Source organism: Grampus griseus, assembly GCF_964374135.1.
Source record: "Grampus griseus genome assembly, chromosome: X".
NCBI lineage: Eukaryota > Metazoa > Chordata > Mammalia > Artiodactyla > Delphinidae > Grampus > Grampus griseus.
The window spans coordinates 25,544,719-25,571,084 of NC_138999.1; the positions used below are offsets into that span (position 1 = coordinate 25,544,719).

Genomic DNA, 26,366 nt, shown 5'->3' on the forward strand with positions numbered 1-26,366 from the left:
CAAAAATACTATGTTTCCAGTAAACAATACATTGATTTGCATTTTCAAACATTTTTATAGCTGTTAAATTATTTTTGTCTTTTTAGAATATTTTACAGTGTTTTAAAATGTTGATCGGGCTACCTGAAATCTCTAAGAAAAGTTCTAGAAAGTCAAACCTCTTGGGTAATGTGTGAAAAACAGAAAAGGATCCAGTGCTTTCCAGCCAAAGGATAACTTTCCCTAATGTTGAAACCAAAACAAGATGTCATTATCTTACTTTCACCCTGATCCTATTTAATGTTGCAGTAGAGCAGTGGCTGGGTAATATGTTTATTGTCATTGGACCTCTTTGATGACAGCCATAGTATTCTCTCCCCAAAACATACATTTGCACAAGTACAATTTTGCACACATTTTTGGAGGATATATGTGTCCCTGAAGCCCATCTATCAATGCTAGATTTAGAAACTTTTGGGGGAAAAAAAGTGTGTTAAACCTGTAGTGAAAGGGCACGATATTTAGTTCCATTCCTATGTTGTATGGTAGCAAATTTCACTAAAAAGGAACCAGCAGATCCCAGACTGACACTCCTCCATTCACCTCCCTTCTGTAGTATGTGTTAAAAAAGAAAGTCACTAGTAAGTTTCTGAAACTTGTTCCTAAGTTGATTGTGCACTTTACCAATAGAGAGCCTTAATTATTACTGAAGAATTTCTTTTTGGTTAGGAAGTATGTAAGGACCTTAATACAGTTCTTTAAAAAATATTTGGTGACACTCAAACTAACACTTTCTCTCTACTTATTTCATAATTCTAATTTGAGTGATTCGTTATTCATGCATTTATTTGCTGTGTACTTAGTACGTGACAGAAACTGTGCTAGGTGCTGAGAATGTGCAGATGAATATGACACACTAGGTTCCTGCCCTCAGGGAATGTGTATTCATTATTTATTGGCTTTTAAATTCAACATATACCTCTGTTAATTTGACTATTTTAAACCTCTAGTTAATTGGCTTAAAATTTCTTTTACTCATTCTTTCTGAAGTGATTTTTTTTAAATCAGCACTATCGAATAGAATTGTAATGCCAATCACAATATGTGATTTTAAATATCATAATTAGTTATAGTAAAAGTAAAAAAAAGGTGAAATTAATTTTAATAATATATTTTTCTAACCAAGTATTTCCAAAATATTGCCATTGCAACATGTGATATCATAAAAATTTATTGATGAGCTATTTTACAATCTTTTGTTGTACTGTCTTCGAAATCCATCCACATTTCAAGTGCTTAATAGCTACAAGTAGCTGGTGACTACCCTTTTGGATAAAACAGGCCAAAATATTCAAATCCACGTACTTGCTCTTCCTCTGAGGACTTCAGTCTCTCAACATTTTTGTCTGCCTACCTATCTATTTTATTGAAGTATAGTTGATATACAGTATTATATTAGTTTCAGGTGTACAGCATAGTGATTCGGTATTTTTGCAGATTATACTCCATTATAAGTTATTACAAGATAATGGCTATAATTCCCTGTGCTATATACAATATATCCTTGTCGCTTATCTCTTTTATACACAGTAGTCTGACTGTTAATCCCATACCCTTAGTTTGTCCCCTCTTCCCTCAGCATTTCTTATGCAAGGCTATTTGGCTCCTTCTCACGTTCTGTCTTAATAATTCAGTACCTATTTGCTCCCTCCCCAAATTGCTTAATAGTGTTCTTATTTGCAGCAGAAAACAAAAGAAAAAGAAAAAAAGACTCTTACCATCAACTATCTGCCTAGGAGGGCAATGAAAAATCATAAATTTAACAACAACAACAAAGTTTGCTATAAATGATAGAGCTAAAAGGGGCAATAGGCTTATTTGATCAGGGAAACTTTGGACATGGTAGGACATGACAGAAGAGATCGATTTTTAAAATACTATGTTAACTGTGTTATCAAGCACTTATTTGTCATCTTTTAGGCTCAAAATTAGGGTCAAGGATCTTCTTAGAGACTGAACTCACCTGGAATAATTACAGCAGCTAACAAACGCACACACACTGCCCATGGTCTACTTGCCTTATTTGCTAAAACTTCCAATTTTTAGGCAAACTGCCAGATTCTCAAGGTAATATCTGTGTCCCAGTTGAGACTCTGGTGTGCACAAACCTCTATTGCGACAGCTCCCTTTGGTGCTTCTGTGGCCCAATGAAGTGGAAATAATGATGAAAGAGTTCAAGATTTTGAAAAGTAGTTTTGACTATTTAAAAAGTGGCTATTCTAAAATAATTTCTATTTTATAGTATTTAGAGCTTAAAGAACTGAATAAAACTCTGGAAACTATTTGACTCCCTTAAAATTCTTCTGCAAAAAAAAAAAAATTCTTCTGCAGATTCTGAATAGGAAATACTTATTAATCGGCTGAGTTAGGGACGTTGCATCACATTTTCTTTCATTAGTAAAAAAAAGTAAAACACAAAATAGACTCACCTTCTCCTTTTATTTACACATGAAGTTAATATTAGTCCAGACAACTAGGAAAGGAGCAAAAAAAAGTACGTTCTTTCCTTTGAAAGCTGCCTGAACAAATACCTGGTTTTCCTCTGAGCAAACAGTAGTGTCTGCACAGCAAAAAATGGTTACTGTAAGAAGAAGAAAAAAAAAAGAATAGATCAGAATAGACCATGCCTGTTATTTAAGTCGATAGAAGTTTTTTTTAATGAAACAAAGGAAATCTTTTCTCAAGAATATTCTGCATGATAACATCATTTGCAGAGTTCTCAGAATTCCAAAATACTTGTTGGAGTATGCACACACAGATGGACAGAAGAGTGCTCTACGGAGTTAATCCCTACCTCCAGATATCTAAAGACTAAGACTTTATGGTATCGTTCATTTTTTTAGTGAATGCTAAAAATATATGTGTTTTAAAAAAGCACATATTATACAGCTCTTCTAAATGTATCTGCACAAGGGCAAAAATAGGAAAAGCAGTGTGGTTGTAAATCTAATTCTCCTGCCGGAGAAAAAAAGTGTAGTGTGGCCTTGCTTGATATTATGACTTTTCCAAAGAGTTACTCTGTATGGTTTAACAGAACACCACTTCCACCAAAAATATGTGCTGCTTACAAATCTTAGGAATTGGAAAGTCTTTCGATCCAACTTGAAGAAAAACAAATGAGTAAGCATAAATAGTATATACACAAAATGTTATGTACCATAGCATTTTAATAATATAAAAATAACATGAATTTAAATACTTTTGTTTCTCTCTCATAGTCAAGCACTACTCAAGGATGGAAGTGTGGAGAGGGAGGTTCTGGGAGAGTTCTTGAAGTAGAGGTGTGGGGAGGGAACCTAGGAATTGTATCTGTGGAAAATGTATTCCAGCGTCCTATCTGTGCACTTGGTCTTACTGCTAGATTGTGGGCAATGAGTGATGTACTTTGAATAGATGGGTATTAAGGGGGCCCTCCAATGAGTGAGGCTCATTGGAGTTGCAGAGATCATTAAATGCTGGAGACCACATATTCAAATAGTTTCAGTAGGAACAGGAGACAGGGTCCCTACAAAAGTATCACTGTGGATGCTGGAGCAGGTGAGAGAACTCATCTTTGTGGGTGAGGCCACAGTGATCAGAGTGTCACCATTGCTCTGAGATGGAGACAGGTTGGAAGTAAATTTTCTGAGATAGTTCTTTTGGGAGTCCAGGAGATGGGCAAGAAGGGGAGTCTTCAGAATTCCTGGTTTATTCTTGTACTCTTATAGCTATCAATGTTAGTGGTACAATGCGTCATGTTATGTTATGCTAATTCAGGGTCACTAGAGGCCCATCAGAGCCCTGATTTGGAGGGAACAAAATGAATGGGCACAACTGGAAGATCCAGGAGGGATTCTTGAGGGAAGCCAGGCCAGGGGAGTGGATATACAGCAGGAAAATCCACTCCAGAGCCCCTGAAAGGCGTGTTTGCCACTGGAAGCAATACTGGGGAACTCTGTTGAGGGTGGCAAAGTCCAAACCAGGTATTGTCCCTTATACTCGGACTGTTATAAGCACTTATTTTCTGATTTCCCTATCATCCGTCTCTACCTTCTCAACTCTGTCCTCTAAGCTTACTCACTCATTGGGTAACAGTTTAAGGATCACCTATATGTTAGGCACTATTCTATATTCTTCTAATATCAAAATGAGTAAAAATAAGCGCCTGTCCGCATAGATCTTCCAGTCCAAGCAATCCCAGTGAAGTGGAAGAACTTCAGTAGGGTTTACAGGAGCATGTAGCAGTGACTCCCTAGTGTCTGATTATCACTTTTAGTGATGCCAAGATTGATGTGGGTTCAAGTGGTAACCTGATCCCTGCATTGTCAAATTCCCCATCAGCCTCAAGATTCCTAGAATTTAAAGATCCTGGCTAATGATTTTGTCAGAAGACTTATCCGGAGTTTCCTTCCATTCATTCATAGAGCAAACATTTATTCAGCTTTTTCTAAATACTAGGCACTATGCCGGTGCTAGAGACACAAAAAGAAATAAGCCAAGATGCATGTGGAAGAGACAGATAAATGAATAACTTCAGTGCAGTGTGAAAATGTGCAGGAGTAGATGCAGAGTCCTCTGGGAACACAGAGGAAGCAAGGTCCCTAATGATGGCAATCTCTAGCAGTCAGTGGGGAGTTCATCTAAGTCAGGAGCTGCTGGTTATCATGCATTAGCAAACAGCCAACATCCGGGGGAAACTCAGCTATACAGCTTGAATTTCTGCATTTCACAGCCAGCCACCAGAGAAGCTTTCACTAGAGGCTTGATACATCAGACTTTCTGGGTTCATCCTGCTGGCTCCCTCATTTTTTTTAAACTCTAAAGCTCTCATGTCTGCACTGGGCAACCCTGCTTCAGCCTCTTGAAAAACAAGGCAGGACGCTCTAGGCTTATGCCCTGGTCGATTTGTTTCTTTAGAGCTCCTAAAGTGGTTTGTATCAGTAATTTAAGGAAAAATACTCCAGGTAGTCTGCTTCACAGCCTGGATCCCCACTAATATAGTATTGTCAGTTGAAGAACTGTTGTTTCTTGTCTATTTTGTCACACCCAGTATTGACGCTTTACTAAAGGAAATCAGCTTTCAAATAAGAATGGTGTTGCCTCCTGTTGGTTCAGCTGCTCTGCAAACCACAGATTTTGTAAATTACAAATAAGATCCAATCTTTCAACCCAGAGAGGAGGAAGAGGCCCTATTTTCCCACTGGGCCTTATATTCTAGAGTGAGCCTTTTACTTAATTTCCCAGAGAATACTGAAAATGTTACCAAAAATGCAATAAGAGAACACTGCAAATATTATCTAAAATACATAAGAAAAACCAAAAAATTCATAACTAGCCCTGAAATTATCCTCTTAGGATTTTAATATTAGATTTAAAAAGTTTTAAACCCCACCCCCAAGCAATCAGCAATTGATTTCCTTGCATTCTGTGTGTAAAAATATGATAGACTGGGTAGATTATAAATAACAGAAGTTTATTTCTCACAGTTTTGGGGGCTAGAAGTCCTAGTTCAGGGTGCCAGAATTGTTGTGTGAGGGCCCTCTTCCACGCTGCAGACCTCTTCCTGTGTTCTCACATGGTGGCAGGGACATGGTAGTTCTCTAGGTCTTCTTTTTAAGGGCATTAATCTCATTCATCAGGGTTCCACCCTCATGACCTAATTACGTCCCAAATGTCCTATCTCCTAATACCATCACATTGGGCACTAGGATTTCAACATATGAATTTGGGGGGGGACACAAGCATTCAGACTGTAACACTGGGCCAGTATCCTATGGCATATGATACTTTAAAATGTTTTATTTTGGTAAAGATATTTTTCATGTTATCCTAGGTAGACTAGTTTCTGTGGCTGCTGTGACAGCTTAACACAAACTTGGTGGCATAAAACAATATACATTTATTCTCTTTAAGTTCTGGAAGTCAGAAATCCAAAATCAGTTTTACTGGACCAAAATCAAGGTGTCAGTAGGGCTATCATTCCTCTGGAAGCTCTAGGAGAGAATCAATTTCCTTGCCTTTTCGAGCTTCTAGAGCTACATTTCTTACATTCCTTTGTCCCTTCTTCCATCTTCAAAACCAGCAGCATAGCATCTTGCATCAGTAACCCACTGATTTCTATCTCTGTAGTCAGATCTCTCTGCCTCCTTCTCAAAAGGAGATTTATGATTAAATTTAGGGACCACCTGAATAATCCAGGATAATCTCCCCATCTCACAATCCTTAACTTCCTTGTATCCGCAAAGTTCCTTTTGCCATATAAAGTGACATTCACAAATTCCAGGGATTAGGACCTGGCTCTTGGGGGCCAATATTCAGTTTACCATACTAGGTAACAAAAACATTCTTCTCATCTGAAGTATCCATTTTCTCAAATAATCCACCCCCTTTGGTCTACCAAGGTTGTTTCAAACAATATTTTTTCCTCAAGTATGTTAGCTGCCAAACTTATAAATTATTACAGATGGAATCATTGTAGATCTGTAATATACAGCCTGCTGAGCTACACAAACAAGATCCCCTTTAGCTTTCTTTTTTTTTTTTTTCTTTCTGGTACGCGGGCCTCTCACTGTTGTGGCCTCTCCCGTTGCGGAGCACAGGCTCCGGACGCGCAGGCTCAGTGGCCATGGCTCACGGGCCCAGGCGCTCCGCAGCATGTGGGATCTTCCCGGACCGGGGCACGAACCCGTGTCCCCTGCATCGGCAGGCGGACTCCCAACCACTGCGCCACCAGGGAAGCCCCCCTTTAGCTTTTTATCCCGGTTTGACATACAACATGGTCAAGGGAAGACTGTTTCAATGACTTCTCTAAAACCCCATTGAATACTTAAAATGTCATCCATTATGTTGTTGAGTGTTCCTTATGGAAAAATTCATGATTTTTTTTTAAAAAGTTGTGTCCCTTAGATTTAAAACTCGAATTTATCTATCCTGATTAACTACAACTAGACATATAGGATTCATACTGATTTTTAAAAATTTGTCTTGACTTCCAGGAAGTACAGGCTAAATTTAGTAGATAATTAAAGTAACTATTCTAGTTAATACTATTGTATAATTATATGTTCTTCACCCACCCCCTCAATAACCATTTCTTCTCTTCCTTACTGTAATGCTTTAGATAATTTATCTTCCGGTCAACAAGCCTATTGCATGGGCCTTTTATTACAGTCTATCTCAAAATCCTTTTTGAAAGCAGCAGACATGAATAAAGCAAACAAACAAATTTGGAAGATATATAGACCCTATGAATTATGGCCCATCTGCAACTTTTTTGAGTGCCAAAGGTATAAATTCAGCGATAAATACATTTTGTTACTACAAAAGCATTTTACAATTGTGTTTCTGTGCATTATATAGCTTATTAGAATAGATAAATTTAGATGTCAAGGATATGCTAACTAATGCCAATATAGTCTGTAGTTGTCTTGATTTCATTCAATATCTTCCAATTTTAATAATTTACAACTGGTATCAATGACACTAAGAAAACTTTAAATGGAAATGTATATGAGCTGGCTTTTGTTAATACCTTCTGCAATAAAGACACATAAACACAGTTTTGAAATCATAGGTATATTTTCTGAAAGGTTTCCACAGGATAAGGGCTTCATTTTGGAACTATTTTATACAGGTTTCTCCCCCTGCCACCTCCCACTCAGTTTATTAGAACTTAACATACTATCTGACATAAGTGATACATAAATGGAGTAAATAATTTGTGTGTATCAGAGGCCAAGCATATTGGCTATTGTGGAGGCTTTGAAACCCTGCCCTAGTAGAGAAAAATAAGAAAAAATATATATATATAAGGGTCAAAAGTCATTGGCCTGCTTTCTCATTTATTCTCTTAATCTAGTTTCTGATGGTTACTCATCATGTAAGGATTTCTCATTACATTTCCAGAGTTACATCTCCAAGAAACCTAAATGATAACTAACTTAAAAATGCCAATATATTAAGCTTTAATTCAAATACAGCAAAATAAACATGTCTGAATGGGATTTAAGATTTAGAAAAACTTTGATTTATAAAAAGCAATTTAACTCAGAGAACTAAACATTAAATTGTAACTCAGAGACTCTTAGTTCAAATTTCATGTTCACTGACTCATCTATCCTTTTGAGATATCAATATTTTTAAAAATATATTTAACATTATAAGTGGTTAAACAGACCTAATTCTTTCTGTGATTTAAAAGTTATAGCTGTCTTTTAAAACTCTACTGATTCCCAATATTTTCGATTAATAATATATTTTTTTAATTTAAATATGAAATATTTTGAAAAGATAGAAATGGTACAGAATAATATAATACAGTACCTTTAAAACATTTCTACCCAAAGTTCAGAGTAAGAAAACCTATTTTATATCACATTTACATACATACATAAGTATACAAATAACTGAAGCAAACTATCCACAAAACACTGTTTAGATGTACTGCAGTTTACACTGATATTTCTTATTTTTTTTTACTTTATTCTTTTTAAAACTATAAGCCTCAATCTTTCAAAGTGATTTCAGACCCACAGTACGGGTATCATCCTACAGTTTGAAAACACTGATATACTATTTACATTTATGTATCCACCATTCATTCAGCTTTATAAGATCTTAACATTTTGCCATATTTACTTTAAATAAAAAGAAAATAAAACATTAGATAAATTCCAAGTTCCCCATGTACTCTTTCTTTTCCCTTTTCCTACTTTCACCACAGAAGTAACTGTTATTTTAAATTCGATGTTTGTTTTCATGCATGTTTAACAGTTTTCACTTTCTATAGATGTGAAGAATATAGAGCATAATTTTGCATATTTTAAAGTTTATATAAAGCTATTATGCTCACCTATTCTTCTGAAATTTGTCTTTTTTGGTTTATCATTATGTCTTTTTTAAAATTGAAGTATCGTTAATTTACAATATTTTATTTCATGTGAACAGCATAGTGATTGAGTGTTTTTGAAGATTATACTGCATTATAGTTTATTATAAGATAATGGCTATAATTCCCTGTGCTATAAATAATATCCCTGTTTCTTATCTATTTTATACATAGTAGTTTGCATCTGTTAATCCTATGTCCCTACTTTGTCCCTCCTTCCTTCCCTCTCCCTTTTGGTAACCACATGTTTGTTTTCTATATCTGAGTCTTTCTATTTTGCATCTACCTTCAGTTATATTATTTTTTAGGTTCCACATATAAGTGATATCATACAGTACTTGCCTTTCTGTCTCTAACTTATTTCACTAAGCATAATATTGTCTAGGTCCAACCACATTGCTGCAAATGGCAGCATTTCATTCTTTTTCTGACTGTGTAGTATTCCATTGTAATTCTGTTCTGAGTAATTCCATTCCCTTGTTTATCATTATGTCTAGATACGTATCAAGTTTGATACCTGTAGCTCAAGTTCATCCATTTTAACTGCTCTATAATAGCCCATTGAATAAATATTACTCATTTTTTATTAATCTATTGTGATTGGTAATTTAGAGTTTCTTGTTATTGTGGCAATAATGAACAATACTGTAATGAACATTCACGTACCTGCATCTTTATGCTCAAGAATAAGTGTTTCCCTAGGGTCTATAACTAGAAGTGGAGGCATGAAGCAATAAGACTTGCACGTGTTTGACATATATTTCCAAATTGTTCTTCAAAATAGTTGTTCTGATTTGTGTATGCAGTAGTACTGTCTAAGAGTTTCTATTTCTCCATATCCTTGCCGTTTATAAGTATGATAAAAAATAATGTGATTGAAATCTTGTGTAATCTTAATTTATATTTTATTGATCAGTAGTGAAGTTGAAAATTTTCATGATCTTTCGTCGAGTTCCCTCTTCTATACATTTTCCCCATTTTCCTAATGGGATATATTTTTTATGTATGTATGCTATGAGTATTTTTCCTCCTTTTTCTATCTTTTACAGTGAGGCCAGGTCTACACTATCAATATTATAGTAAAAATTAATTATTCAAATCAACAAAAGAAAGGTGTCAGACTTGCTATTCATGCTTACAGTCAAAGTGTAGTAGTTTTTCTGGTTTGTTTTAGTTTTGATACTTGGTTCCTCTGCAAGAAGGGCATTTAAAGTAGGGTTTGAGGCCTAAGTTGACCTGAGTTAAGCTCATAATAATAGCTCTCCACTTGGGGTAATGTATAGCACAGACCTACATGTGTTCCTGTATTTCTCATTTTTCAAAACTTCAACAGTGGATCAAATATCTGGTTTGATATTTGATCCAAATACTTGATCCAACAGTGGATCAAATATCTGGTTTGGATAATTTACCTCGGACAATCCATTGTTTCCTTAGTGATTTATTCTTAATATCTTCTGATTACAAATTATTGGGGAAGTCAGTTACAATGTGAATGAAGAAAGCATACATTTAACATATACTTACTATGTGCAGTATGTTGTAGTTGAGGGATGGGTAGATATGGATATTATGATATAATATCTTACTTCAACCAGAACATGGCTTCATTGGGGTCCTAATACCAATATACGTAAATGCAGGGTCTGTATGCTAGATTGGATCTGGATCTCAGGCTTTAGTTCCAGTCTCATCCTTCATGGCCATGCCACCTTAGCATGCCACTTCCTCTGTGGCTTCTAAACACTTAGGTAACTCAAGACCATGTCTACTTTTTTTTTTTTAGAATGTAAAAAAATGACATGCCAAGTCAAGGTTACAAATTGTTTTTTAATCAAAAACATTTTAATGATTAATGTATAGACATTATTTAACATTGTGGGTATATGCAGATGAGCTAAAGCACACTCTGACAGCACACTATTGAATGTTATAGTTTCTGTAATGAAATATGTAAAGACATTCGCAAGCTAGTACCTAGGAAGACATACACTTACAAATATATACATTCTAGATTTGATAAGGTAAATGTAAACAGATGCTGTGACTCCTTCCAAACAGAAAACCCACAAGACTAATTAAGAGAACCAACTGGCTCCCTATAATATGAATGTGCAAAATTAAAGCATGATAAACTGATATTTACATAAATATCAAACCACCAATTCATTTATACATTGCCAACGACCTTCTCAGATGTGTCATGAGTGGTTCAATGAATGTTTTTTTCCTCCAGTGGAGGAGGTATTCAGAGGCTAAATTCCAGTACTTTAAAATGACACACACAACAGTCCTTATCTGTTAGATCACGCCTCTAGGGTGTGAGACATGATTTTATGATAAGCGGTCTTATTTTTAAACAAGTATTTCTAGACAAATCTTTAGATTCGAAGCAGGAAAAAAAATTACAGGTGCTATTAGATTTACATTAAACAAACCATCTCTATCCAGTTTCCCAGTTCTCTCATGCTGCAGCTATCTGTTTAATTTTACCTTAAATTTAAGGTCCTTTCCCCACCTTTATTCATTTTGGTAAGCTAGGCACATTTTCAAAAGAAGTTTGTGTCAAAACAGATAGCAGTACAGAAATCAATCCAAATTTGGACCCTGGCAACCAGTTCCCCACTGCTCATCTATGGGACTCTGTCAAATGGTAAACATTTAATCATCTCTCTTGGAAAATATGTATCTGCTCTCACAAGTGGAAAGCAAAATGGGCTTTGTCTCCTGTATAAAAACACTTAGCACTTCTGAAATTTAAAACGGGCTACTCATCCTACACACTTCCTAAAATCTTGAAGACAAAGAATATATATTGGAAGTTTCATCAAGACTGCTTTAGAACCCCCCTCCCATTTTACATTATTAATAGTGGCACTCAATAAAAAAAAAGATCTATTAAAAAGTTAAACTGACTGTTCCACTAGACTTGAACCTGCCTGATTTAAAGCCAATATTACAAAACTGAAGGTGCCGATTTCACTTGTACAAGTCACTTGAAATTATGTGTCACACGATAGTTTCATAAATCATGGTCTTTGAGTTTTCTGAACGGAGCTATTAGAAATGAATAAAAACTTGAAACATACCCTAATTTAAACTAATAAGCTTTGGGCCCTGCTTTTTAAATTTTAAGGCATGTGTGTTTCTCTTCTGTAACAACATTATACAAATTTACAATCACATGCATGATCTACAGTAAAAAAAAAAAAGTGTGGATTACAGTATTATTAAATTGTGAATCACAATTCAGCACCTATCATGCTATAACTAATGAGGCAACAGCAGTGTTGTGTACTACAACACCTTGCCCTCCACAGTCTAGCGCAAGGGTCAGTGAGAGTCCAGAAATGTTAAAACTCTTATGCCTACTTGGAAAATCTGTCTACATTTTCTAGGGGTTTGGAACTGATGGAAGAGGTCCTGCATGAGTCACACTATTGTAGGCCGACTAGTTACAGCACCTGTTAACTAGCATTGGGCACAATTCATACGTGCTTACAATCAGACGACGTGGTTCATAAGCTGTCAACCCTTGGGCCTCAGTCCTTATGCTGCTTCCTCGGCTTCACATTGTTTTCCAGGGAAGAAAAGCTGCTGGTGTGGCCGTTTATGGCCGTCACATAGCCGTTCTGGTGGTCCTTCTGGTGTTCTCTCCTCCAGGAGGCCCCCTTCTTGTTGTAGGTCTGAATATAGAAGTTTGTGAAGAGGGCAACCAGAGAAATCACGTATCCAATCTGTAAATACAACCAACCAAGAGGGAAGGCGCGCGGCTAGATGACCCCGCAGCCGGTCTGGTTGATGGTCAGCACAAACTGAAGCAGCTGCCCCTGCGTGATGTACTTCTTCCGCCAGAGGTACGGCCTCATGGAAGGGACGGACGACAGACTGTAGTACGAGTACACGTGGACGTGGATGAAGCTGTTAAGTGTGGCACCAAAATAAGAGTGCCACAGGGGACCCAGTTCATCACGAACCACCAGATGTTGAGCATGGAGGCGCGGTGGTACACGTGCAGGACTGTGATCTGGTGGTGGTTCTTGCGCAAGATGAAGAAGGTGTCCATGAACTCGATGAGCTTGGAGAAGTAGTACCACTAGAGCACGCGGGTGATCTTCATGTCTACTTTTCCTCCACTGCGTGTGCCCTGACAGAAGAAGTTGTACTGGCCCTCCCATACTCCCGTCACTAACTCACAGAACATAGAGAGAGCAGTGTGCATTCAAGGTTATACACCATTAAAATTCCCCGGCAAGAGAACGGCTGCCTATTCTTCATATATTTTGGTCCCAGCCATACAATTAGCAACCATAGGATGGAGCAGAGCAAAGTAGGGATATAATTGTCCAGAAGAAACCATCCTTTTAGTCTGGGATCTCGGGGGCCGAGCAGTGCCTGGTAATAGGTACTAGGTGCTGCATCAGAGTGTTCCATTTTAAAACCTCTTAGGCCGAGGGCGGCTGCGGCTCCAAGAAGTGGCGAGGCGGCGTTGGCGGCGGCATCCGGCTGGCGGCGTCATCCGGCTGGCGGCGTCAGCCGAGCCAGGAGGAGGCGGGAGGGAGGCACCGGCCAGCAGGACCCGCCACCACAAATTGATATTCATAATGTACATATGTAACTTACTAAGTCCGTACCATAAAAATGACATCTATTGTGCTATTCAAAAGAATAATGGTGAGATTAATTTTTTAAAATATCAGTTCATTGTACCTTGTGGTTGGTATGTACTTGTAATTTAACACAAATATAAAGAATATGAATAGCTTTTTTTCAATTCTATCAGTAGCTCTTTGAGTGAGTATATAAATTCATTTGTAAATGATACCAAATCTAAATTTGAATTCTTCAATCTAAGCCATGGGCCAAGGGGTATCTTGCCCCTCATCCTTCTCCAAATACCATGGAATTGCCTCTGACCTCACCTCAGTTGACTTATTACTCTTAAGCTGTAAAATGATTTGTAAGATCCCATCCATATCTAACATCTCATGGTTTTAAAGACGTTCTCTTCGTAGTTATTTGTGATGTTACAAACATAGGATAAATTTCTTTGGTGAAAGCAGTCTTATTTGACCTTGATGTACCACTTGGCATTTTTGGAAATAGAGCAACTCTTCTGCTATGTTGTTTCAGAGAAAACAAATTACCATATTATCCCAGACTCTTCAGTATAAGGCTATGAGTATGTTTAATTCTTCATGAAGTTAAGGTTTTTTTGTGATGTGGTGCCAGGAAATAATTTTGTGATAAAACAAACACTTGGTTTAACCAACTAGAAAATACTGGCATCCTACAAACATGAATTCATTAGAGAGGAATTCTGAGCTGCAGCTTTCATAAACTAAAATAGCTATGCTAGTTAATGTCCCAGAAGTTCTTAGTAAATATAAAGTACAAGAAACTGTCAGTGCTTCAAAAGCAGAGATAATATCTTATCCTTTTTATAACCTCAGTTATTAACTAGAACTTGCCACGTAGTAGGAGACCGATAAGAACATTCATGGATTGGAGTGTTAAGTCATTAATTTTCAAACCTATATCCTTTAAATAACAAAGGATTGTCTTCTATTATTTCTCAAAAAGGTGGGTATGTGGCCCATAGGTTTCTTACCTTTGCTTTACATTCCTTTAGAGCTATGATAAACTAAAGCATTTTTTAGGAAAAGTGACTTCTAAAATATTTTTGTTAATGTTTCAAATGTGCAATTATAGTCTGAAGATCATCAGGGCATAGATAAGTGCCTGTGGCATCCATTTTTTATAGTGGCAACCGTTGTTTATGTGTTTCAAGTGCTGCCTGCAGAATTTTTTCTTATATGAGAAATATAAGTAAATCAACATTATAAAGTCTATAGGATCTAAAAAATACAACAAACTAGTGAAGGTAATAAAAAAGAAGCAGACTCACAGATATAGAGAACAAACTAGTGGTTGCCAGTGGGGAGAGGGAAGGAGGCAGGGGCAATATAGCGGTATGGGATTGAGAGATACAAGCTATTAGGTATAAAATAAGGTACAAGGATATATTGTACAGCACAGGGAATATAGCCAATATTTTATAATAACTATAAATGGAGCATACCCTTTAAAATTGTGAATCACTATATTATACACCTGTAACTTATATAATATTGTATATCAAGTATACTTCAATTAAAAAAATAAAATAAAAGCCACATGAGGCTAAAACGAAAACATATACCTATGCAGATACCAAGAAACAAGTGTGTAGGAGATTGGAATACTGTTTATGACTAGAAAAGCTTGACTATTTTTATTCCTAGATACCTATATGCATGGCACATGCAATATGACATTTGACTATGAAACAGTTTTAGAATAGTTAAGGTGCATTAATTGATATTCATGAAATAACCATGACTGCTACAAGATGGCCATTTGGAAACATGCCCTAAGACAGGGATCTGCAGACTTTTTCTAAAGGGACCAGATAGTACATATTTTAGTCTTGTGAGATATACAGTTTTAGTCCCAACTACTCAGCTCTGCTTTTGCAGCACAAAAGCAGCCACAGACAATGCAAAAAAAGAATAGGCATGGCTGTGTTCCAATAAAACTTTTTTTTTTTTTTTACAAACACAGACATGGGCCATAGATTGCTGACCCCTGTCCTAAATAGCCATTGACCTCATTCAATTTTAAGAATTTGAAACTTTTAGCAAAAATGTTACAGTTCTTCATATAACTTGTAAGAACAGTACTTTTTAAAAAAAATAAATGAATGAATCTCAAAAAAGGAACCTAAGTTTCATTTTAATTATTTGAATGGAAACATGATTTTTTTCTTATATTTGATTATACATGTATTGAGCTAGACTTACTTGCTTTTACCACTAGACCAGCTGTTATTAAATATACTTAGATAGCAATTTTTTAGATTATTTTCCCTAGAATATACTCGAATCTTGGACAAATGTCTCCTTGTCATTGAACTTTAGGTTTCATGTCTATAAAATAAAGGGTTAGTCATGATTTCTCTAAGGAATCGTCAAACTATACAATTCCATGTTTCTATGGGTGTCATATCATTTGCCAGTAGGAACAATGTCCTTGTTTAGAGACTTCTTTTAAAATTCTTTTATTGAGAATGTCATTTCTCCAAGAGATCTTATTCTCTTTGAAAGTCACTTCTAGTTTCTGTATGAAAAAAATGTCTTTTAAAATCAATACCAGTGAAAGTTAATCAGGGATAGAATGATTACAGGATGCCTTGCTTATCATTGGAAAGCCAAGATAGTGATCTCTGTGATTATCCTCACATCTGATTTGAAAGGACAGAGGGGCAGCTTTTCTGGCCATCCCACTCTTACTTTGTGAAATGTCCCCACTATAATCCCTTTGTAAGAAGGCTGCCTGCCTTTATTACCATATTCTAAAGAGATTAACCAATACTATGCCCAAGTGCCCAGGATATCCCCAGCCCTACTTCCATCTTAAATTTATCACACATTCAACATAGTCATAAAGGGAATAATCAGAAAATCTTGTCACATCTCATCTCATTATATTATTGTGCATAAGGAAAAATAGTTTTAAGGTATAGAGAAGAATGAATCGGGTCATGCGGCTGCTTCCTGAATGTTCATTTTTGTCTCCATTGCCTCCATTATTTTTTCTCCCTGAAATGCAGAAATTATTCATATTGAGATACAACAGTTCTCCCCCCCCCCAAACCAAGTCTTCAGTGCCTGCTTCTTTATTAACACATAATAAAAGGTAACTGTAAGGATGTTGATGCAAGTGGCGGGCAAAGATCACCAGGTTTCTTCTTCATACAACCCTCTGCAGGGTTTTGCCTTCCCAGCAATCCCATGTCTGTGGGAACTGGCTTTTCCTCCTCCCTCCTCCTTTTGAATGGTTACAGTGGAAGCAAACACATTTTTACAAAGTGACCCCACCTCATCTGTAGAGATATAGCCAGAGGTTGGCTCCTGACCCAGGCTGAGCTAATCTGAGTCCATTCTCAGGATTTTAGAGTTAGAACTGGGAAATGATCATCCAGTGAAACTTTGAGCTCTTAAATGGAAATGTTGCAAACTCACAGGCTGTTGGCAGTAGATATTTTCTGATGTGCTTTAGAAATAGAACCAAAAAGTGATTCTACCGGTGGGGGTGGGGCTGTGGAAAGAGAGAGGGAGGAAAGGAACGAAACAAATATATAATGAGAGGCAGAGTTGAGATATGAAGAGCAAATTCTGGTTTCTCCACAGTTTTTGGATAAAGCTCCATTTCACACCATCACCCTGCCCTTGGGTTGTTTGAGATAGCCATATATGCGTTTAAGAAACTACCTTTTGCTAAAACTAGTTCAAACAGGTTTCCATAACTTAAAACCAAAAGAACTAATTGTGAAGTTTATTTTTTACTGTAAACATTCTATGAAATATAGACTATAAATATAATGCTTACAGAAATATTCTTTTAAAGGTGCTAAATTACTGAACAGAATTAATTACCCACAAGATACTCCCCAGAGAAAGAGATCACAAAATGTGTGTGTGTATAATATATTTTTTCAAAAAATAAGTTTTGAGTGCCTTTTGTGAACCAGCCCACAGTGGTAGGTAGGCAACAATGAACAAATACAAAAGTAGTCTATTGGGGGAGACATATATTAACAAAATACTCACAAAAATTAGTAAATGATTAAAGACTATGGAAAATTCTATGGCGGAGAGGTAAGGGACAGGGAGCCAGGTAGAGGAAGCAACATATGTGAAGGCCCTGTAGCTAATTCAAGCAAAGAACTCCAGTGTTGCTAATCCAAAGGATTTTTTTCACAAAGCCATTTATTAATTAGGTCCTGAAAGCATCACTTCTGTTTTCTGATTACCATATTTAGCTCTCATGTAGGAAGAGCATTTTTCGTTTGTGTTCCAAATTTACTTCTCAAATAGTTTAAGACCCTATTTCCTTACCATTATTCAAGAAAGACATGTAGTATACAATGTTATTTGCACCATCAATTTGTTCAGCAAACTTTCTTTGTAGTCAGATCAAAAAAAAAATCATCTCAGGTATATTCATGGTTTTACCATGGATCCGTGAGTGGATTAATGAAATCCTCGTTAGAGAGCTGCAATTGTGGTAGTGTTCCAGCACATTATTCCAGGCCACCAGCTCCATCTCACTCAGGTAGGGTCCAACAAAAGTATGTGAGCCCAGAGCCATGGGAATGTTCATCTCCATCAAAAATTAATAGGAAAAGACACTCTCTTTAGCAAGATTTACTTAGGAAAGCAGCATGCAGTGCTTTCTTGGGCTAGCATCCCTCTGTTCTTAAACCACAACCAATGCTACTGTAACATTTCGGTAGTAATCTAACAAATGGTATCAAAGATATAAGAGAGAAAAATTATACTTTGTGATTTCTCTAGGTTTCTGAGCAATGCATGAACTCTTTAACTGTGTACACAAAGAACTGTACATTTAGTTGCCGTGGCACTGCTTATCTGTTGTCTTTAGGAGGAATAAAATGGTACTTTAACTACTGTGACTCATCCCCCTAGGTATAATTGATAAAGCTACCTTTCCTAACTTTGAACCAGAATCCTTCAACGGGCAAAGACTTTTTGTTGCTTTTGTTGTTGTTAAAGAAAAGATACTTGTTCACAAACCTAGGCTTAAACCCATTCTCGACAAATGATAGCTTTAAGCAAAGATCACAGTTTACTGAATCTAACTAATAATTCACATATAATAGATGGACAACAAATCAAATGGCTGTCAGGGAAATAGCATTTTCCCAACATGTGTCCTCTTGAGTTACTATGTCTAAGCACTGACGAATGTTTGCTACTAATAACCCCTGGCACTAATAATCAGGCTCTAATCAAAGATCTGTTACATAACCTGCCCTTGATAAGAAATACTTAGTGTTCCTTAGCATATGGTCAGGGGAGAGTCCAGTGAGTATGGTATGTGAATTTAAAAATTCCTCACTATGCATCTTAGTGATGGAAAGTATGAGTGATTCTAGGACAAACGTGAGACTCCATGTGTATACTGATAGGTGTGACACCCTCGCATAATTATTAAGACTGTCCTCTGTGCTCTCATAATACTGTGCCCATGCTTCCATCATGACACTTTTCACTTTGCTTCATAATTTTCTTTCTACACCATTGAGTTACCAGCTTTTAGAAGTACAATAGGCCATTATTACTATTGCTGTTGTTATTATTATTCTTGATCACCAAGTGCCTAAGAAGGAAAGGCTCAGTACATGATTGCGGTATTATTCTCAAAGAATCTACTTTGAGAAAGCTGTGTTCATTATGTCTTAACATTCTGCAAGAGTTACAAACAGATGAAGCAATTAAGTCTGAGAACCATGGATTACTGGATGTCCAAGATCAACTCTCTTCTAGGGAAATGCCCTGGGTTGAGGTTGGCCTAATAATAATAACTCTGGGGCTTCCCTGGTGGTGCAGTGGTTGAGAATCTGCCTGCTAATGCAGGGGACATGGGTTCGAGCCCTGGTCTGGGAGGATCCCACATGCCACGGAGCAACTAGGCCTGTGATCCACAACTACTGAGCCTGCGCGTCTAGAGCCTGTGCTCCGCCACAAGAGAGGCCGTGATAGTGAGAGGCCCGCGTACCGCGATGAAGAGTGGCCCCCGCTTGCCACAACTAGAGAAAGCCCTCACACAGAAACGAAGACCCAACACAGCAAAAATAAATAAATTAATAAATAATAATAATAATAACTCTGATTTCACCTTATCCAGAGAAGCTTAGGAGAAAACACCCCAGGATTTAGAATGCTCTTTTTAATTTTTTATTAAATTATTGATACCTTTGAGAAGACTCTAGAAGCTACACTTTTGGAAGTCCTTAGGAGCAAAGACAAGTTATTTCTTGGACCTGGCATATATTTCAGAATGAAACAAATGAAACATCCTAACAAATTGTCTTTTTTTTCCTTTTTTTTTAAATTAAAGTATAGTTGATTTACAATATTGTATTAATTTCTGCTTTACAGCAAAGTGATTCAGTTATACATATATATACTTTTTTGTATTCTATTATGGTTTATTAAAGGATACTGAATATAGCTCCCTGAGCTATATAGTAGGACCTTGTTGTTTATCCATTCTATATATAATAACTTACATCTGCTCACCCCAACGTCCCACTCCATCCCTCCCCCAACCCCCTCCCCCTTGGAAACCACAGGTCTGTTCTCTATGTCTATGAGTCTGTTCCTGTTTTGTAGATAGATTCATTTGTGTCATATTTTAGATTTCACCTATAAGTGATATCATGTGGTATTTGTCTTTCTCTTTATGACTTACTTCACTTAGGATGATAATCTCTAGTTGCATCCATGTTGCTACAAATGGCATTATTTCACTCCTTTGTATGGCTGAGTAGTATTCCATTGTATATATGTATCACATCTTCTTTATCCATTCATCTGTCAATGGGCATTTAAGTTGTTTCCATGTCTTGGCTATTGTGAATACTGCTGCTATGAACATAGGGATGCATGTATCTTTTTGAATTATAGTTTTGTCTGGATATAGGCCCAGGAGTGGGATGGCTGGGTCATATGGTAGTTCTATGTTTAGTTTTCTGAGGAACCTCCATACTGTTTTTCATAGTGGCTGTTCCAACTTACATTCCAACCAACAGTGTAGGAGGGACTCCTACATCCTCTCCAGCATTTGTTATTTGTTGAGTATTTAATGATGGCCATTCTGACCAGTGTGAAGTGGAACCTCATTGTAGTTTTGATTTGCATTTCTCTAATAATTAGAGACGTTGAGCATCTTTTCATGTGCCCATTGGCCGTTTGTATTTCTTCTGTGGAAAAATGTCTATTTAGGTCTTCTGCCTATTTTTCTTTTTTTTAATTTTTAAAAATTTATTTATTTCATTTATTTATTTTTGGCTGTGTTGGGTCTTCATTGCTGTGTGCAGGCCCTCTCTAGTTGCAGTGAGTGGGGGCCACTCTTTGTTGCGGTGCGCAGGCTTCTCATTGCGGTGGCCTCTCGTTGCAGAGCATGGGCTCTAGGTGCGTGGGCTTCAGTAGATGTGGCTTGCAGGCTCAGTAGTTGTGGCTCGCAGGCTTAGTTGCTCCACGGCATGTGGGATCTTCCCAGATCAGGGCTGAAACCCGTGTCCCCTGCATTGGCAGGTGGATTCCTAATCACTGAGCCACCAAGGAAGCCCCCTTCTGCCTAATTTTCAATTGGGTTGTTTGTTTTTGGTTCTTGAGTTGTATGAGCTGTTTGTATACTTTGGAAATTAAGCCCTTGTTGGTCACATTATTTGCAAATATTTTCTCCCATTCTGTAGGTTGTCTTTTCATTTTGTTTATGGTTTCCTTTGCTGTGCAAAAGCTTGTAAGTTTGGTTAGGTCCCATTCGTTTATTTTTGTTTTTATTTCTTTTGCCTTGAGAGACTGACCTAAGAAAACACTGATTCGTTTTATGTCAGAGAATGTTTTGCCTATGATCTCTTCTAGGAGTTTTATGGTGTCACGTCTTATGTTTAAGTCTTCAAGGCATTTTGAGTTTATTTTTGTGTATGGTGTGAGGGTGCATTCTAACTTCATCGATTTACATGCAGCTGTCCAACTTTCCCAACACCATTTGCTGAAGAGGCTATCTTTTTCCCATTTTATATCCTTGCCTCCTTAGTTGAAGATTAATTGACCGTAGGTGTGTGGGTTTATTTCTGGGCTCTCTTTTCTGTTCCATTGATCCATATGTCTGTTTTTGTGCCATTACCACACCGTTTTGATTACTATAGCTTTGTAGTATTGTCTGAAGTCTGGGAGAGTTATGCCTCGTGCTTTGTTCTTTTTCTTCAGGATTGCTCTGGCAATCCTGGGTCTTTTATGGTTCCATATAAATTTTAAGATTCTTTGTTCTAGTTCTGTGAAAAATGTCATGGGTAATTTGATAGGGATCACATTAAATCTGTAGAATGCTTTGGGTAATATGGCCATTTTAACAATATTCTTCCAATCCAAGAGCATGGGGTATATTTCCATTTCTTTGAATCACCTTCAGTTTCCTTTATTAACATTTTATAGTTCTCAGCATATAAGTCTTTCACCTCTTTAGTCAGGTTTATTCCTAAGTATTTTATTTTGGGGGGTGCAATTTTAAAAGGTACCCTAACAAATTGTCTTGAATCAGATAACTCCCTGACAGAAACGAGGCAAAGTTTTCATCACTAATTTTGCCTTTGCAATAAAATTCCTAAGAAAGAAGTTAATTTGGCAATGGTGAAACAAAAAATTCTGCAGCATCAACACTGCAGATACAAATGGTACTGAAGGTAGTAAAATTGAGAAGTATGCATCTTTTATCTTTAGTAGTAATTTTTATATTAAAAACTCACCACCCAAACTGTACTAAAGTTATTGTAGGTTATACAAAGGTTTTGAGAAATATGGATGTGATAATGTAAAAGGGATTAAAATTTTATATTCTGTGAGATTTTACAATTTATTTTTCTTCCATGATATAGAAACAAGTACTGAAATCTCAAAGTTATTCCACATAGTAATACTGTAAATACAATAATGTATTATATTTAGAAAACTTGACTCAATTTACTACTTAGAAAAGTAAGTAGTAGTATTTTGCATAGTTTAATGGTTGGCCTTCTAAACAAATGCATTTAGTTCCTATTCTCCCATGATAACCTCTATGTTACCTTGTATAATTCTTTGTGATCTTTGTTCTCTGTTTTAGTTTCTCTAACCACATCTAATTTTGATTTAATTAAAAAATCAGATCCCTCCCTGTGATAGACTGTGGACCTCTTCCTAGCTTGGTGGCCATCCCAAAGTCATTTCTGTATCTTCCATTCCCAAGTGGCCTGCAATGTTCGTCTGGAATCCATTCAATCCTGTTTGCATTCAACAATACTCAGTATATTGGGGAAATTTTCCATCTTCTTTTTTAAAAAATATCTTAATATACCTAAATTATGGTATGGTAAGACTCCATTAATTCAAGCTAATTGGGGAGAAGGTGACTTGAATTTATAGGGAAAGAGTTTGTTGTTGTAGTTGTCTTGCTATTGTATAATTTAACTTCAGTGTTTTTACTTGGAGTGATATCTGAAGTCAAGAGCTATGGAGTGGCTTTCTATTAGAGAGCCTTCCTGTTTACTAGGTAACATGGTATTTGAATGTAAAGAGGGACCTCTCATAGGTTGAAAAAGTTTGTTGCCCTTAGTAAGCTGAGTGATCTCTGAAATCTTGTTTACATTGTCTAACAGCATATTAAATTTATTAATAGGAAAAAGCATACCATAAATAACGTTCCTATTTTTATGACTCAAACAATGCATTAATTTTCTAACTTGATCTTGTAAGAAAAAAAAGTTCAAACAGGATAATATTATGTGGGAAACTTATGTAAACTTATGCTATTTTACCCAGAAATCTTAAGAATCACCAGTACACCTGTGTAACTGCTGGTGTCTCATTTGAAATGAACCATTTAACCGTCCATAGAAAGTAGTTTCTCCAGATATTATTTAAATGGATACCAGGTTTAAATATTTAACTTTTATATGTCCTTTGTCTTATTATTCAGTTTACACTTTGACTTTTTAAAATGTTAAGGGTGCATTGAAATTGTACATTTTAGGTTTAAATAGCTGAATCATAGGTGGGCAGCTATTAAAAATATGCCCTATTATGAGAACTTGTATAGTGACAGGAATAATATCAGTGAATGGCCGAATTAGATTACAACCTTTAACTAAACAAGCACTTCTTGTAATTGTGATTGTCTTGGGGCTAATGTATGTGACTATGACATTTGTTTCCACCATGATTTGATACCTATTTGAAAAGACATGCTATATGTCACAGGTATTCAGTTAAAATATTTCAGTGTAATTATAGCTAATTAAATCATACACACAATCACAAAACTCCATTCAAGAAATGCTTGGTACAAATCTAAAGCATACTAAAAGGAGTAAAATTTAGTGTGAAGGGTCAGATAGCGCTGCCCTTGATCTTCCCAAGAGATTCTAATCACTGTCGACTGAATTTCTAGATGTTAATTAATGTGACACAGAAATCAAGCCCTGTCTCCCCTTACTTTGACTAATTATACATTTATTTGAGTTTTAAGTTCCTTCCATTCAATTTCAAAATGGTGCCTTAAGCTTATAAAGCCCCTCAGAAGCTTAAGGATAAGGCAGATGTAGTTTGGGTTGTAATTTTAAATAAACTATTTAAGTTATTTCATTGAATTCAGTGCTGCTAAAAGTAAGTATTCCTGGTTTTGTGGGTACTTGAAAAAAAAACATGTATCTTAAAGTTGTTCATTTTCATAGGATCATAAGACTGCTAATACTCTGGTGATAATGAGTTCGAATGGATTGAAATAGCATTCTTCATGTTATGCTGATGATGTGTTGTGTGTTAGCATTGTCATCTGTGTAGACAAGGAGGTGCCCCATGGTCACTTCAACACATGTGAGCTTTACCTGAGTAAGAGTTTCAGGAGTAGACAGGAATCATGTCATTTTTCAGCCTTTTCCAAACCTTTATAGTGATGCAGTATTGAATGGATGTACAAGACACTAATGATTTCATGTTAGTCAACACCATGCCACATATATTTGGCTGCACATGATATCCATTCATAATGACACCAGCAAGATACCTAAACATTCCTGAAAAACCCCAGATACTGATAATGGAATGTATATTAACACAATCATTTTGTAAAACTGTTTATTAGTGTCTACTAAATCTGAACATCTACAACCTATCCATCCCCTCCTAGGTCTATATCCAGCATACATACAAAACAAGTACATGAACGTTCATAGCAGCACTATCTGTAGTGGCCTCAAATTGAAAACTACCTAAAGGTCCATCACCAGTAGCAGGAATAAATAAATTGTGGTGTGGTCACCTAATAGAATAATTTACATTGATAAAAATGAGTGAACTCTGTTATACACAATAATGTGAATGAATCTCATAAACATAATATTATATGAAAGACACCAGGCTGAAAGTGTATATAATATATGATTTCATTTATCTAAATTTTTAAAATAACAAGCAAATATTGTTGGACATCAGGATAGTGATTACCTTTGCTTAGGGGAGAAGTGATGGCAAGGGACCATGAAGAAAACCTCTGGGATGTTGATATACTGTTCTGTTTCTTGATCTGGTTGCTGGTTAAATAGGTATGTTCAGTTTGTAATGATTCATCAAGATATATACTTATGATTTGCGCATACACACACACACACACACACAGATACACTCATACATAGATATATAAAATACTTCAATAAGAAAATTAAATTATTGAAAAGTTCTGAGGTTAAATATGTTAAATTGAGCCCAAGTGTTCATCTGTGCTTGTATTAGTGTCCTAGGGCTACTATAACAAATTACCACAAACTGGGTGGCTTGAAACAACAGAAATTTAGCCTCTCACAGTGCAGAAAGCCAGAAGTCCCAAATCAAGGTATTCGTAGAGTTGGGGTTTTTTTGGAGGATCTGCGGGAGAATCTGTTCCATGTTCCATGTGGCTCTCCTGCCTTCTGGTGGCTGCTGGCAATCCTTGCCATTCCTCGGCTTGTAGACACATCACTCCAATCTCTACTTCCTTCTTCACATGAATACCACCCCCCACCCCGCCCCGTATTTCTTCTCTGATATGAACACAGGCCTTTGGATTTAGGGCCCGCCTGGGTAATTGAGATTATTATCTTAATTACATCTACCTTTTTCCAAATAAGGTGGCATTCACAGGTTCTAATAATCTTTTAGGGGGGCCACCATTCAATCTACTGCCCTATTCCTTCCTCAAATTCCATGCAAATCATAGAAATATAAATATAAAAATATTACACAGACAAAAAATATGAGAAGAGAGGAAAACACAAGAGATAGTTTCAAGATTTTGGAAGATGGAAAGTAAGTATTGGTTGATTTAGCAGAATGCAAGAAGTTAAAATTGGGTGTCAGTAGAAAGCAATTACAAGCAGATGCAGGGTTTGGAGATACCAAGTACTTCTGGATGCAGGGGTAACAAGTGAGGCAGAAAATAGTAAGTTTGGTTGAAAGTCTATAGAAGGAAGTTAAAGATATCCTCCCCTGGCCTAGGCATCCAAGTGAGTAATTATCCCATACCTAGGCGGACAGAAAATGAACAATCCATATGAAAGAGAAGAATCAAAGTGGCCCTAGGCTTGTGGAACTGAGGAATTGCCCAGGTAGGGAGGGAGGCGCTGTACTGAAACAAAGGGATTAAGAAACAGTCCATATTTTGAATGGTGCTGACACCCTCCCCCCACCCTTCTATGTTCTAGTCAGGAGCTTAGAGGTTTCTTATCTGGGGAAAACTGCAGCCAAAGAGAAAAGAGCTGCAAACGAAAGGACTAAAGTCCACTTTTCAGCCACCATACACACAGAGCTTTCATTCTGTC

At 36.6% G+C, this 26,366-nt stretch overlaps 1 protein-coding gene and 1 pseudogene across 2 annotated transcripts in view; one reads left to right on the plus strand and one right to left on the minus strand.

The window, feature by feature from the left end:
* IL1RAPL1 (interleukin 1 receptor accessory protein like 1) overlaps positions 1 to 26,366 on the plus strand; it is a gene marked incomplete at both ends in the record, with an annotated part of 1,136,662 nt that overhangs the window by 794,392 nt on the left and 315,904 nt on the right. The gene's annotated exons all lie outside the window — the stretch shown is intronic.
* On the minus strand, positions 12,448 to 13,339 carry LOC309839403 (very long chain fatty acid elongase 5-like; annotated as a pseudogene). Its single transcript has one exon. The product of its transcript is annotated as a very long chain fatty acid elongase 5-like (transcript).